The sequence below is a fragment of the Hyla sarda genome, chromosome 1, assembly GCF_029499605.1.
Source record: "Hyla sarda isolate aHylSar1 chromosome 1, aHylSar1.hap1, whole genome shotgun sequence".
Taxonomy (NCBI): domain Eukaryota; kingdom Metazoa; phylum Chordata; class Amphibia; order Anura; family Hylidae; genus Hyla; species Hyla sarda.
Genome location: NC_079189.1, coordinates 140,157,596 through 140,172,088, shown reverse-complemented (window position 1 = coordinate 140,172,088; position 14,493 = coordinate 140,157,596).

Genomic DNA, 14,493 nt, shown 5'->3' with positions numbered 1-14,493 from the left:
CATTATAATACTGCCGAGTTGGATTATTTGGTAATACTTCATAGGTTTGGGAGTCATTTAGTAAACGGTAACACATCTCTTCATATTTATTAACATCAAGGAGCACCACGTTGCCCCCTTTATCCGAGGGTTTAATAATGAGATTGTTATCCCTTCCCAGGCTGTCCAGAGCCCTCCTCTCCCTAAATGGGAGGTTAAAGCGGGGATAAAGGGACAACCTGGGAACAGATATCAAATCTCTAGTCACAAGATCGGTAAACACATCAATGCATGAGAGATCACTAGAGGGAGGGGATAGACGGCTCTTAGGTCTACACTCAGTGAAGGGGCCCTCACCCGGGATCCTCTCATTGTCGATTAATAATGTTACCAGGTCCCGTGTGACCGCTAAATCCTCAACCGTCACACCTTGTTCTCTAGCCAATCTCCTATCCCTAATTTTGAAATATTTGTGCCACCATAATTTACGTGCAAAAAGATGTATGTCCTTGGTCCAAATGAATGGATCAAAGTTTGTAGTGGGAACAAAAGAGAGTCCCTTAGATAGAACCAAGTTTTCCTGTGGTGTAAGAGCGTGGCTAGAGAGATTAATAACCTGGGTAGAGGTCTCATGTTCTATGCCGGATATCGTCCCCGATATGGTCGTACCCGTAATTGGTACGTGTCCTTGGGGGCCTCTAAAAAACCCGTGGAGGAGGATTAAGAAGAGTAAGAGTGTCCTGGTGCTGGGTATACCTGTCCAGATGTTAGATTTGTTGATGGGATTCCTGAATTTCTCCCTCCTCCCCATATTTGTTGTGATTGGTTATGGTAATCTATAGGCGGTGGAGGTCTATTATAGGTGTTATTTCTGGGTTTATAGGGGCCCCTCGGTCGGCGGCCTCTCTGTGATGCGTGTCCTCTATCTGACCGTGTTGGGTTCCTCTCTGTCTCAGATAGGTCAGTGTCTGAGGTAGATAAATCAGTTTCAGTTTTGTGTTTGTGTTTGTCTTGTCAAAACAGAGTATGCCTTATTATCCCTGAAGTCTTGCAAATCTCGAACGTTGACGTTGAGGCTCTGTACTCCTCCATCCCACATTCTGTGGGACTTCAGGCGATATCTCACTTTCTATCATTTCGTGGCCTGTATCATCAGGCACATAACAACTTTATTCTGAACCTCCTCACATTTGTACTTACCCATAACTATTTTTTGTTTAAGGGGCGGTACTTCCACCAGCTTAGGGGCACTGCGATGGGGAGTCCCTGTGCCCCATCGTACGCAAATTTGACCCTAGGCTGGTGGGAGGAAACCATCGCCTTTGTGGGTGAACAAGAGGATTTGGCAAATCATGCCATTTTTTGGTCTAGATATATAGACGATATTTTCGTTTTATGGTCAGACACAAGTGAGAGGTTTGAACAATACGTTTGTCAGCTCAATCAAAATAATATAGGACTCACCTTCACCTTTGAAATCCAGAGACAGGAACTTGCGTTTCTGGATGTGATGGTGAGCAAGAACACACAGGGAAGCCTTGACACTACGGTATTCAGAAAAACCACAGCTACGAACAGCCTCCTGAGGTGGGAGAGCTGCCACCCGGTGCCCCTGAAAAGGGGCATACCGCGGGGGCAGTACCTCCTCCTCAGGAGGAACTGCTCGGACAATGAAGAGTTCAAACGACAGGCCAAAGATCTTAGAAACCGTTTTCGCCAACGCGGGTACCCGGATTACATCCTTAGACAGGCCTATCAATATGCTATATCCCAGGATAGAACATCCCTGTTGGTACCTAGACCAAAAGTAATTGAAAACAGCTTTACTCGAATTATAGGTACATTTGACAATATGTCCCAGGAGGTTAAGAACATCATCCAACGGCACTGGGACATATTGAAAATGGACCCAGATCTAAGGGAGGTGGTAGGATCTGGACCACTTATCACATATCGCAAAGGGCAGAGTATTGGGGACAGACTAGTACATAGCCACCTACAAACCAGGGCTCCACAAACGTGGTTGGGTATGAGTACTACAGTAGGCAGTTATCAATGTGGCCACTGCCGGGCCTGCGGCCACATTCTAAAAACTAAAAATGTTGATGACCCCCTGTCAGATGCCACAATTCCCATTACACATTTCATTAATTGCAGCTCCAGTGGGGTTATCTATCTGGCCCTTTGAAGCTGCGGAAGGAGGTATGTAGGGAGGACGATACGAGAATTTCGATGACGGATACTTGAACATGTGGGAGACGTTCGTAATAGCAGAAATACCCCCGTTGCTACCCACATTAATACAGTACATAATGGTGACATGTCACAGATGAAGTTTGCTGGTATTGAGTTGGTAAAACCACCACCAAGAGGTGGTGATTGGGATAGATCCCTACTGCAACGTGAATGCAGATGGATCTATAGGTTACAGACTATGACCCCTGGGGCCTTAATGAGCAAATTTCTTATACATGTTTCATCTGAATTATTTCTATACGGGGGTTGGTTTCTTGGGATCACCATCCTAGGGTGGCTCTGGTAGGTAGTTAGTGGAGATCCCAGTGGATCTTTGTCTAGATGGCCACCCTTTAGACAGGGTGTTATAGGGTAACCATAGGAGGTTCCTGTTTATCCGGTACCGCCCTTATTAGGGCGTCCATGCCGCTTAGGGCTAGGCAAAAAAGGATAGGTGTTTACAGGGAACGAGTAGGACTCCCTAGGCCCCTGCTAGTTTTTCTCCATCCTCACACCCTCTAGGGCACCGGGTCCACAATCATTGATCCCAAGAAATTTTTTAGATGATACCTTGCGGCTTGTGTGTATAGATGAATTGAGCACAGGTATATTGTTATTTCAGTATTCGGTTCCCCGGGGTCTCTCCTAACTATCCAGCAGCCCGTGAGTAAATATTTCTAATTTCCCTGAGGGGCGACATAAGGGGTAAGTGAACCCAGTGTTGCTAAGGGAAATTTTTATCTGTTTTTGGTCTCCACAGGTCTGTTTTACCCAGAAGCATGGGGTTACTATATCAGATGGCTGGATAGATAAGTTTTACTTGGGGATCAGTTTTCTTGAGGGTGATTTAATTTGCCCATTGATGTATCCATATGCGACTATATACCTTGTTGATATGATGATGGGCCCCTCCTTCTAATTTCATTATTTCTTGGCTATTGCTCCAATATTTTTATGCTATATTCTATATCCCCTGATGAAGTGCGGGGAATAGCAATCTGCATCGATTGCCCGCATGGAAACGCGTTGGGAATAAGGCCTTAGTAGGACGTGTTTGTGATTAGCGAGCACTGTCTTTGAATAGTCAGTGGAGTATGGTGTACTCTATTAAATCAATACTCCACTGTGATAACAAGTAGGAGCATATTTATGAATCATGTACCATCTGTGTGAACACACGGCTGTATTTACTGCTACATAACAGATAGTATTTTTTGTTTTCTACCACTTTTGTGCACTATTATTTGTTTTTTCATCTATTTTTTTATCATTTCTAGTAAAAGCTATGTTTTAACAAGGCACCTCTGTCCAAGATTGGACATTAGTTCTTTCCTATTATCTATTGCCGAGAGGTTTAGTGATTATTAGGGGCACATGTATGGCCTGAGACTCCTTGCATACATTTAACTGTGATAAGAATTTCCATCATAGTGTGCTAAGGGGTTAATCGGTGGTAGCCAATTTTACTCTATAGCAGACTGATTCTAAATTGTTTGGCTTTAACATAATTCCTGTACATTTTACAGGACTAAGTTAATAGATCCTATGTCCTCATTATGCACCCAGAATAGAATCAGTCTTCCACTACTCCCACCAAACCTCAGTAGTTTCCTTCATCGGCATTGTACTGTATCTATTATGAACAATAAAATATAATTATCAGGTTTGTATATAAATCCCAAACTCTTCCTAGTCATCTGTGTGTACTCAGCCTGTATCTTCCCTGATGGGGGGGGGGGGGGGGGGGGGGGGGGAGTATCCAGTAACAGTGTTTTGTGTGGAAAGATCATTGAGAGATGGCAAGGATATTCAGGATATGGCAAGACAGATGAAAATCCAGGCACATCCGCAATAAAAGAGAAGGAAATGTTATTTACAGAGCTGTGTTAACGGGGTGTGATGAGGGCAGATGTTGTTACCGTAAGGGCAGATGGCATTAACCCCTTGTATTCGTGATGCCACGGTGTGGTTTATCCTCAATACCACCCGAAGGTATACCGCTAGATCCTGGGCTAGGCACGGGGCAATAACGACACTCCGACACCAAGTTACGGATAGCGGTAGCTTTACTGAGGTTAGACAGATGGTAAAGTCTATACAGTTCAGCCAGGGCCCACGGAGGTGACCAGTGACTCAGAGACCTTAAGGGCTTGCTGGGACTTGTAGTAGGACTGGGCAATTTAATGCAGGCCACTCTGACTCGACAGTTGCTGACAGGGACTGACTTGACTGATGACTGACAAAGCTATGACTGTAGTTTACTTGCACTTGACTGTGGTTGCAGACCGGACTTGAGGCCTCCAATCAGGGGCGTACCTAGAGCCTTTGGCACCCGAGGCGGACCCTTTGTTTGACACCCCCCCCCCCCCCACACACACACACACACACCCCTTAATTACACCCCCTCCCTCCAGGGGCAGACTGACAACACTCGGGGCCCCCGGACCAAAAAAAAGGCAAGGGCCCCTGCTAGGCTCTGCAGCTCGTCAATCTTCTGCCACGCTCCTGTTCCACCCAAATCCCACACACAATAAATTAAAATTTATATATGTAAGAAACACTTTAACGTAGGTAAATTTCCATGACCAATAATACTGGTATACAAGGAGCAAATATATACCACCACACAATAACTGGATAATACCGCCATACTGTACTGAATAAAACTACTATACACAGACCAGTATACTATAAAGGATCTGTATACAATATAAGTGATTATATACAGGACCATATGGCGGTAGACATCAGCTGTCCACAGGGGGCGGGGGGATTTATCAACATCAGTGTATGGTAGAAGCTTTTTTTTTACCCCTTTCTGCTGCGTGTATTTGTCATTTACCTGCGCAAAATTTACTAAACTTGCGCACGGGTCTCTGTGAATCATGTGCAGTAATAGAATCCAGCCCATCTCAGCTCTTGAAAAAAATATAAGGCAGACTTGTACGTGTGCTCGGAGCTGGTGTATATTTGCGCAAGAAAATGATACTTGCGTCCTTTCTTTGCGCAAAAAAAAAAAAGACACAGTTAATAAATTCATGTCTACCAGAACAACGGCTCTACGGTACACCTGAAGGGTGACATCTTTAGAAAAAATTCCACCAAAAAAGACGCACAAAAAGAACACAGGGAATATCCTTGCGCAAGATTTTGCGCAAGAAAATACACCTAAAATGACTCTATATAGATTGATGAATCCCCCCAGGATGTGTCTACCATATAAGTGATTACAGTTACATTTTGGGACTCACAATTACGTCTTTTCTGATCAGCGGCGTCCTCTTTCCTTTTCTTCTCTGTCCGGATAAGACCGCCATGTGGATCTCTTAACATCTGCAGGAAAAACATGTCAGACTCATTTTTTCAGTGCCCTCCCCTTCTCTACACAATCTTCCCATCTATAGGCCCACAAACTGTAATAATGCCCTCCTTGGTGTCCTGCACAGTAAAAGGGCAGGTAGGTAGGTAGCCAGGTAACCCCCTCTTTCCCATAGGTATATGCAGAGAGTTACACCCACCCCTCTTTTCCCATAGGTATATGCAGAGTTACACCCACCCCTCTTTTCCCATAGGTATATGCAGAGTTACACCCCCCCCCCTTTCCCATAGGTATATGCAGAGCTACGCTACACCCCCCCCCCCTCTTTCCCATAGGTATATGCAGAGCTACGCTACACCCCCCCTCTTTCCCATAGGTATATGCAGAGTTAAACCCCCCTCTTTCCCATAGGTATATGCAGAGTTACACCCCCCCTCTTTCCCATAGGTATATGCAGAGCTACACCCCCCTCTTTCCCATAGGTATATGCAGAGTTACACTCCCCCCCCTTTCCCATAGGTATATGCAGAGTTACACTCCCCCCCCTCTTTCCCATAGGTATATGCAGAGTTACACCCCCCTCTTTCCCATAGGTATGTGCAGAGCTACACCCCCCCCCCCTCTTCCCCATAGGTATATGCAGAGCTACACCCACCCCCCTCTTCCCCATAGGTATATGCAGAGCTACACCCCCCCTCTTCCCCATAGGTATATGCAGAGCTACACCCCCCCTTCCTTATAGGTATATGCAGAGCCACACCCCCCGCTTCCCCATAGGTATATACAGAGCTACACCCCCCGCTTCCCCATAGGTATATACAGAGCTACACACCCCTCTCCCTCCCTTTCCCATAGGTATATGCAGAGCACCCCCCTCTCCCTATAGGTATAGTATATGCAGAGCACCCCCCTCTCCCCCCTTCCCTATAGGTACAGTATATGCAGAGCACCCTCCTCTCCCCCCTTCCCTATATGTACAGTATATGCAGAGCCCCTCCCTCTCCCCCTTCCCTATAGGTACAGTATATGAAGAGCACCCCCCCCTCTCCCCCCCTTCCCTATAGGTACAGTATATGCAGAGCACCCCCCCTCTACCCTCCTTCCCTATAGGTACAGTATATGCAGAGCCCCCCCTCTCCCCCCTTCCCTATAGGTACAGTATATGCAGAGCCCCCCCCCTCTCCCCCCTTCCCTATAGGTACAGTATATGCAGATCCCCCCCTTCCCTATAGGTACAGTATATGCAGAGCACCCCCCCTCTCCCCCTATTCCCTATAGGTACAGTATATGCAGAGCACCCCCCCTCTCCCCCCCTTCCCTATAGGTACAGTATATACAGAGCACCCCCCTCCCCTATAGGTACAGTATATGCAGAGCACCCCCGCTCTCCCCCCCTTCCCTATAGGTTCAGTATATGCAGAGCACCCCCCCTCTCCCCCCCCCTTCCCTATAGGTACAGTATATACAGAGCACCCCCCTCTCCCCCCCCTTCCCTATAGGTACAGTATATGCAGAGCACCCCCCCTCTCCCCCTTCCCTATAGGTACAGTATATGCAGAGCACCCCCCCTCTCCCCCCTTCCCTATAGGTACAGTATATGCAGAGCACCCCCCCTCTCCCCCCCTTCCCTATAGGTACAGTATATGCAGAGCACCCCCCCTTCCCTATAGGTACAGTATATGCAGAGCCCCCCCTCTCCCTATAAGTATATACAGAGCACCCCTCCCCCTATAGGTATAGGCAGGGTTAAAAAAAAAGAAAAAAGGATGCTCACCTGATATCCCACGCAGCGATCTCCTCAGCAGAAAGGGCCGCGTCTTCTCCCCTCCACAGTACAGGCGCCGGATGAGTGACGTCACCGGAACCTGTACTGCGTGCTGCGCGGGGGCGGAGGTCACGTCTCCTCTGTGTAGCTGCAGATGCGGCTCACAGAGAGGGGACACCTTCTCCTGTATGTGCGTGTATCGCGCATACAGGAGAATGTACCGCTGTCTTCTGGGGATCTGGGACAGCAGCGGCGGCGGCGGGTCAGTCCACCCCTGGCACCCCCCTTGAGAGTGGCACCCGGCACCCCCCCCCCCCTTGGTACGCCACTGCCTCCAATGACTCTGGACACATACAAGGAGCCCATAGGTCACCCCTGGGATCACCTGGTCACTGGTACCTCCTGGGTAACAATCACGACAAGTCACATGGTAAACAGTCTTAAAGTGACAACGCTTTCTGAACACATTACATGGTATAAAACATTAGAAACATATTTACATGGGGACAGATGCAAGGAGGCCCAGGGGACACTGTAGGGAGGCTGCCTAACAGGGCACCAAGGGTACGGGGTAACACCTCCTGTACTGGGCCACCACACAGCCATCAAGCCTAGTTCAGATAACATTCACAAACATAGTATGTCCTGCAAGGGCTTCAGGAGATGAATTTGTTAAAAGAGCAAATTCCTATAGGCCACAGTAAGAACAGAATGCTTATGAAATATTCGGATCCACAGAATCACAATGTATAGTTTAGTATGAAGAAGGAAAGTACATTCTGGAGACTCTGCTCTCAACCAAAGGAGGTCTTCAAATGTCTGATGATACGATCCAAGATTCTTTGTGAGATGTCCCAGTACGGAATATCATCCTACAGTCCTATCAGCTTGAGTCCCTGTAGGTCCTCAGGGCTTACCTGCAGTGTTCCCCCATAAAGTGTATAGGTTGTACATAAAGTGTAAAGGACCTTTGATATGGTCATATGGTTATCACATGATAATGGTTGTCATATGTTAAAGTCACATGTTTTGTTACCCAGAGAGAACCAGGTGACCCTATGACCCGCAGCTAGCCTATGGGCTCTTTGCTCAGCCCCCCTTTATAAGAGGGCGAGGTACTGCAATCATTCTTTTGTGTTTCACTTTATCCTGAGGTCAAGTCCAGAGTTAGTGTCCAGCACAACCGGAGGCCTCAAGCCTTAATTGCAGCCACTAGTCAGTAAGTCAAGTCATCTATGTCTGCTGTCCCTATCTTCAGTCAAGTCAATTAGGCTAGGTTCAGACTACGGAATCTCCGGGCAGAAAATTTCCACCCGGAGATACCGAGTGCGGCCAGCGCTGGCTGAATCAGTCGGCGCTAGGACCGCGCGGACACTGCCATCTCCAATAGACTGCAATGTGTTCAGCATGGATTTCCTCCTGAAGAAAGAGCACCGCCATTCTTCAGGCGGAAATTTCCAAGCTGATTTTCTGTTCACAAATTCCGCTTCACAAATTCCGAACTGCTCGGGCAATAGAGGACAATGATTGCATGTCACCCCAGTAGTAAGGAGATTACAAGAGGAAGAGGAGGAGGCTGAAGGAAAAAGGACTCTTAAAACATGGCACTCTTAGATGGAATAAACGAAGTCCAGGTAGTGGTTAAAGGTCCATTTATTAATAAAAAAAAACTATAAAACAGGTGATTACGCGTTTTGGGAGGAGCACTCCCTTCCTCAGATCAGGGTACAGTAACAATGATATACAGGGTTTATATAGGACCCATGATGGGGGCCAAGCTCAAGGGGAGTGTTTTAGACATTTGTAAAATATACACTCACATTCATAAAAACACTATTTCATACATTTGTATACAAAAGAGATTCACAATATATAAGATTGTGCACAGTAATGCATAGAATTTGAAGTATAGAAATCAACAAAATACAACGGGTGATATTTTCAACACCGCTAGAGTCCCGGAAGCGGGCCGCAGCGATGTTTATAAACATCCTCACATGTGGGTGCGCTGGATGTGATGCGAACACACCTGTCAGATGTAACTGACAGGTCGCAATCGCGCATAATAGGTGCGGCGCATACAGCGTCCCCGCTTGGTAGTGTGTTACTACTGTAACCATGATTCAGGGGTACAGCCGACATTAGTGCACTAAGTAAATTGGTGGCCGCTATAGGGGCCGATTTATAGGGCCATGACAGATAGTTATAGAGTTTCTGGACCACAGACTATAATAAGAATCTTGGACCACAGAAAATAATACTGGACTAGTAACAAAAATTGCTGGACCACAGAATATGATAATCACACTGCATTATAGATAAATACATAAAACAATAGTTCAATATAGTATGTAAAGGTATAATAATCTATAGATGTGGAATAAAAAAAAAGGCATGATATATAGTATATCATATATAAATATAATACATAAGGGCTATAGTGGTATGGACATACAGTGGAGGTTGGTTACAAATTACAATATGTCCCCCCCGTAGTAAGGTAATTACATGAGAAGGAGGTTTGTTACAGTGTATCACCCCAGTAGTAAGGAGATTTCATGAGGAGTGGGATTGTTACAGTGTGCCACCCTAGTAGTAAGGTGATTACATGATGAGGTCTGTTACAGTGTGTCACTCCAGTAGTGGGGTGTGTCAAAGGGCATGGTCAAGGGGCGGCAAAATTAGCTTTCGCCTAGGGTGGCAAAAATACTTGCACCAGCCCTGGTCACCTGGGCGGTCCTTGTGACTTCTCCTTGCCCCACTGGCCTTGATTGATATATCTTTCCCTATACCTAGGCAGGGAAACCCCTATCAATCAAGCTAAAGCCACCAAAGGACCACCTTGATAACTTGCGGTTCAGGCAGCAAGAAAGTTCTCTTTAGGTTTAAGCTATCCAAACTACCAACTGGCCTTTGTCCTACAAATTTCAAGTGAAAATGGACAGGACAGGCTGTATATTTTTTATAAGGATATTTTGCTTTTGGCTTGGTAAAACCCAGTATAGTAGAGGACATTGTTCACTTTCCAAACTGTTAAACTTATGGTAGGATCTAGTTGGTTGCTCATAATTAAAAAAATATCCTATTTAGCTTGAGTATTTTTTGAGATATTTTTTTTTATATAGATCTTGTGAACAACATAAACCCTACAGGAATAATCGTATTGAAAATAGGAGAAGACGAAGTTGGTTATCCAATAAAGATAGGGACGTGATAAATGATAAGAGGAAAGTATTTTGACTACTAAAACTAGAAGGTAGTGGAAAGGCAGTAAAAAAATATAAACGAGAAGAATACATTCTTTTTAAAAAGAACTAAAATTAGCAAAACGATTGCCATAGAAAAGCAAAAATAGCCCAAACATTCTTCAATATGGTGGCACAAAAAACCATTGTACCTGGCACTGCCGTTTCTGGTCATGAAAGGAGAAAGAACTCCAGAGATGCTTCCAAGCTATTTAATTACCGGTAGGTAAAATTAAAAAATAAAGGCACACTGATGCGTTTCGGGGGTCACCATGACCTTTTTTCAGACTGCACCACCATGTTGGATATTCTACAGACTAGGCTGCCCCTGTCATCATGTTAGCATCCGGGCTCAGTACCTACTACAAGTTTCCAGTACCCCAATACGAAATTGGAGTGAGAAGTGCTCTTATCACTCACTTAAGGTGAGCGGTTATCAGAAACATCAGTTCCTTTGGCTTTTTTCTCCTTTTGTCCTTGGGTAATACACGAGGCATCGGTGTGCAGACTTTTTTTTTTTTTGCATTCATACATATTCTTTACCTACATGACTAATAAGAAACCTAATACTGAAAATGCATTTACACGGGAAAATCCAATGTGAAATGACATGAATACGGATAATGTAAACAATCAAGCATATCTGACCTATTTAACCCAACAAGAAGTGCGGTGTCGCCTTATTAACATTAAAACACATAAGTCACTGGGCCCAGATAGCATCCATCTCTGAGTTTTGCAGAAATTAACTACTACGCTAGATAGACCCTTCTTTCCTATACTTAAAGATTCTATAATGTCAGGAATTGTACTATTAGAATGGCACTTGTGGGAGCAAATGTGCACCAATATTGAAAAATTGGTCAAAAAGAAATCCTGGAAATGTATGGAAAGCAGAGAGTGGGTATCAATGGAACCTACTCTGTTTGGTTGACAGTTACTAGTGGGGTACCACAGGGGTCAGTACTGGGTCCACTTCTTTTCAATATGTTTATTAATGACTTTGTAGTGGAATTACAGAGTAGAATTTGAATATGGACCTGGGGAAGCTGGAGGCTTGGGCAGAACAATAGTGAATAAATCCAGGCAGAGATAAAACAGACTAGCTGACTAGATACATGTAAGTTTATGTACTATGGGCTGTAAAAACAACACGTACAATTATGTGCTAAATGACAAAACATTGGGTAAAACTTCTACGGAAATGGATTTGGAGTTACTGGTGGACAGTAAACTCTACTTTAGTGACTAGTGGCCGGCAGCAGCTACCAAGGCGGAGGATGTTACAAAAGAGGGATAGAAGCTTGTGACAAGGACATCGTTTACCTCTGTATAAATCATTAGTCAGACCGCACATGGAGTATTGTGTCCAATTTTGGGCACCTGCATATAAGGACATGACTGAACTGAAGACAGTGCAGAGAAGGGCAACAAAAATTATTGATAGTATGGGAGGATTACAGGACCGAGACAAGTTATTAAGCTTGGGGTTATTTAGTTTGAAGAGAAGACGTCTTAGGGGCGATTTAATCACAATATACAAATATATGAATGGATGGTACAGAGATCGTGCTAGTGATCTTTTTATACCTAGGCCAGTAACCATGACAAGGGGGCATACGCTACGTCTAGAGGAAAGAAGTTTGTGACTCTTGGCCTGTCCTTGATTAACCCCTTGTTTGCCGATTTGGTACCTTTTTGTCCAAATGTTGCTGGCTAGGACTGACTGACTATTCTTGACCCTCCTGCACCTTTGTCCAATGTAGAGACCATTGCCCAGTTTCTACATAGGCTTTATATATCTTCATTCTAGTAAGATAAAAAGGAACAATAATCGTTGCTGGCCATAACTGGTTATACAGACATGGCAAGCAGATACAGTCTGAATGCAATTTTACTATCTAGGTTTAAAAATTTTCCTAAACATTTTTTTTGTTTTCTTTCTGGCCACCAAGCCTAATAATAGACTTGACACCTTCCGGTTCTGCTCTCATAGAAGCCTTCTCAGACAGGTGTACAGTAAAAGGCGACACCAGTGTATATGAGATCAGGGCATTCACAATTGGTCAGAGCTCCGTATCCCCCTCCATGCACAATAGCCTCAGCACATAATCAGATATGTATAAGGAACAGGATTTTTGTAACCATATACATGAAAAGCTTCAAACGTTACATGTCATCGTGTTGCAGAGAAAGGCTATAGCTCAGAAAACTGGGACAAAATGATGTAATGGGCAGATAATGAATTATACTCTATTCCATTTAGGTTTTACTGCAGTGTGTCAGTTTTTGGCGTAATTTTTTTTTTTAACGCAAACTGGCAAGTATGGCACATGTTACTGGACGAGGGTGTGAGTTAAGAGGGTTCAATTACATTCTGCTTCTCACACCCACTGATGCTTATAGATATGCAGATATACTCGATGTCCTTTGTTATGTTAGTTGACATGGAGATATTCCATGATGTTATAGGTTTCTTATACAAAACAAGAATGTTGATAACCACTGAAGTCCCCTAGGCTGTTGGTAAGATGCCCACACATGAATAAGTGTTGCCACCTCCATACAGAAATCTGAGACCGTTACATAAACAGAGTAGCCTGCAGGGATACGCCATTTGTGCAACTCCCTTTAAATGGGTACTCCGGTGGAAAACTACTTTTTTTTTTTTTTTTTTTTTTTTTTCATCAACTGGTACAAGAAAGTTAAAGAGATTTGTAAATTGCTTGTATTTAAAAATCTTAATCCTTCCAGTACTTATCAGCTACTGAGGAAGTTGTGAAGCTCTTTTCTACCTGACCACAGTGCTCTCTGGTGACACCTCTGTCCATGTCAGGAACTGAAAAAAAGAGGAAATTGTGCAGCTCACTTGGATAATGGGAAAGCGAACCAGAGGTTAAAGGTGATGCCTTCACCCAAAAAGGCCTAATAAAATATAGTAAAATGCAATAATTGATATAGATCAATTAATAACCAGTCCTCTAGGGTCACTAAGTGAAAGGATAGAAAGAAAGACAAAGGGAGATGGGATAAAATAAAATAATACAAATTTATTAATGAGTGGTAAAGGATATAAAAGAGTGGGCTTCCAAGTGCCTTAGCGGTGCCCAAGCTTCAGGCACAGGAGCTTAAAAATAAAAGCACAAAAACAATGATTAAAAATAGATAAAAATAGATATGGGAACATATAGTCTAATGCCAACTATGGACAATATGCGATGCGCAAATTAGGGGAAATGATGCATTCCATCAGACAGTCCCAGTACACATGGTTCCCAATGCTGATATAGTATGCTAGACGCGTTTCAAGGCCTTGGGCCTTTTCTTCAGTAGCGGTAGGTAACAAATCTACCGCTACTGAAGAAAAGGCCTGAGGCCTTGAACTGAGTCAAGCATACTATATCAGCATTGGGAACCATATCTTCATCACTTGCCAACCTATTATTCCTAACTATCTACTTGCAACAGCTGGATGCCCCAGCTTTGGGACCACCATCATTCACACGAGGAACACTGGTCACCGCTCCCATACCAATATCATCCTTCATCCTCCACTTGCGGCAACTACATCCCCTACGGCCGGATAGCTTTCAGTGCCAGCCGCTTTACCGGAATCGTTTCTATCCACGAGCAGACGGGCACCCTCCTCTGAACCGGATACCTCCGTGCCAGCCCGACCGCACTTCACAGGACATTGATTGGTGAGCGGTGCCGTGCACCAAAACTTTACTCTTATCTACACAATATCAGGAACAAAGACATCCGAACCAGTGTATGTTACAGTCTACCCATTCGGACACATTAGATCTACAGTCTATTTCGGATACAATATATCTAACAGTGCATCACACTGTAGCTATGAACTGAGGACTTGTACTGTCTGATCGAATGCATCATTTCCCCTAATTTGCGCATCGCATATTGTCCATAGTTGGCATTAGACTATATGT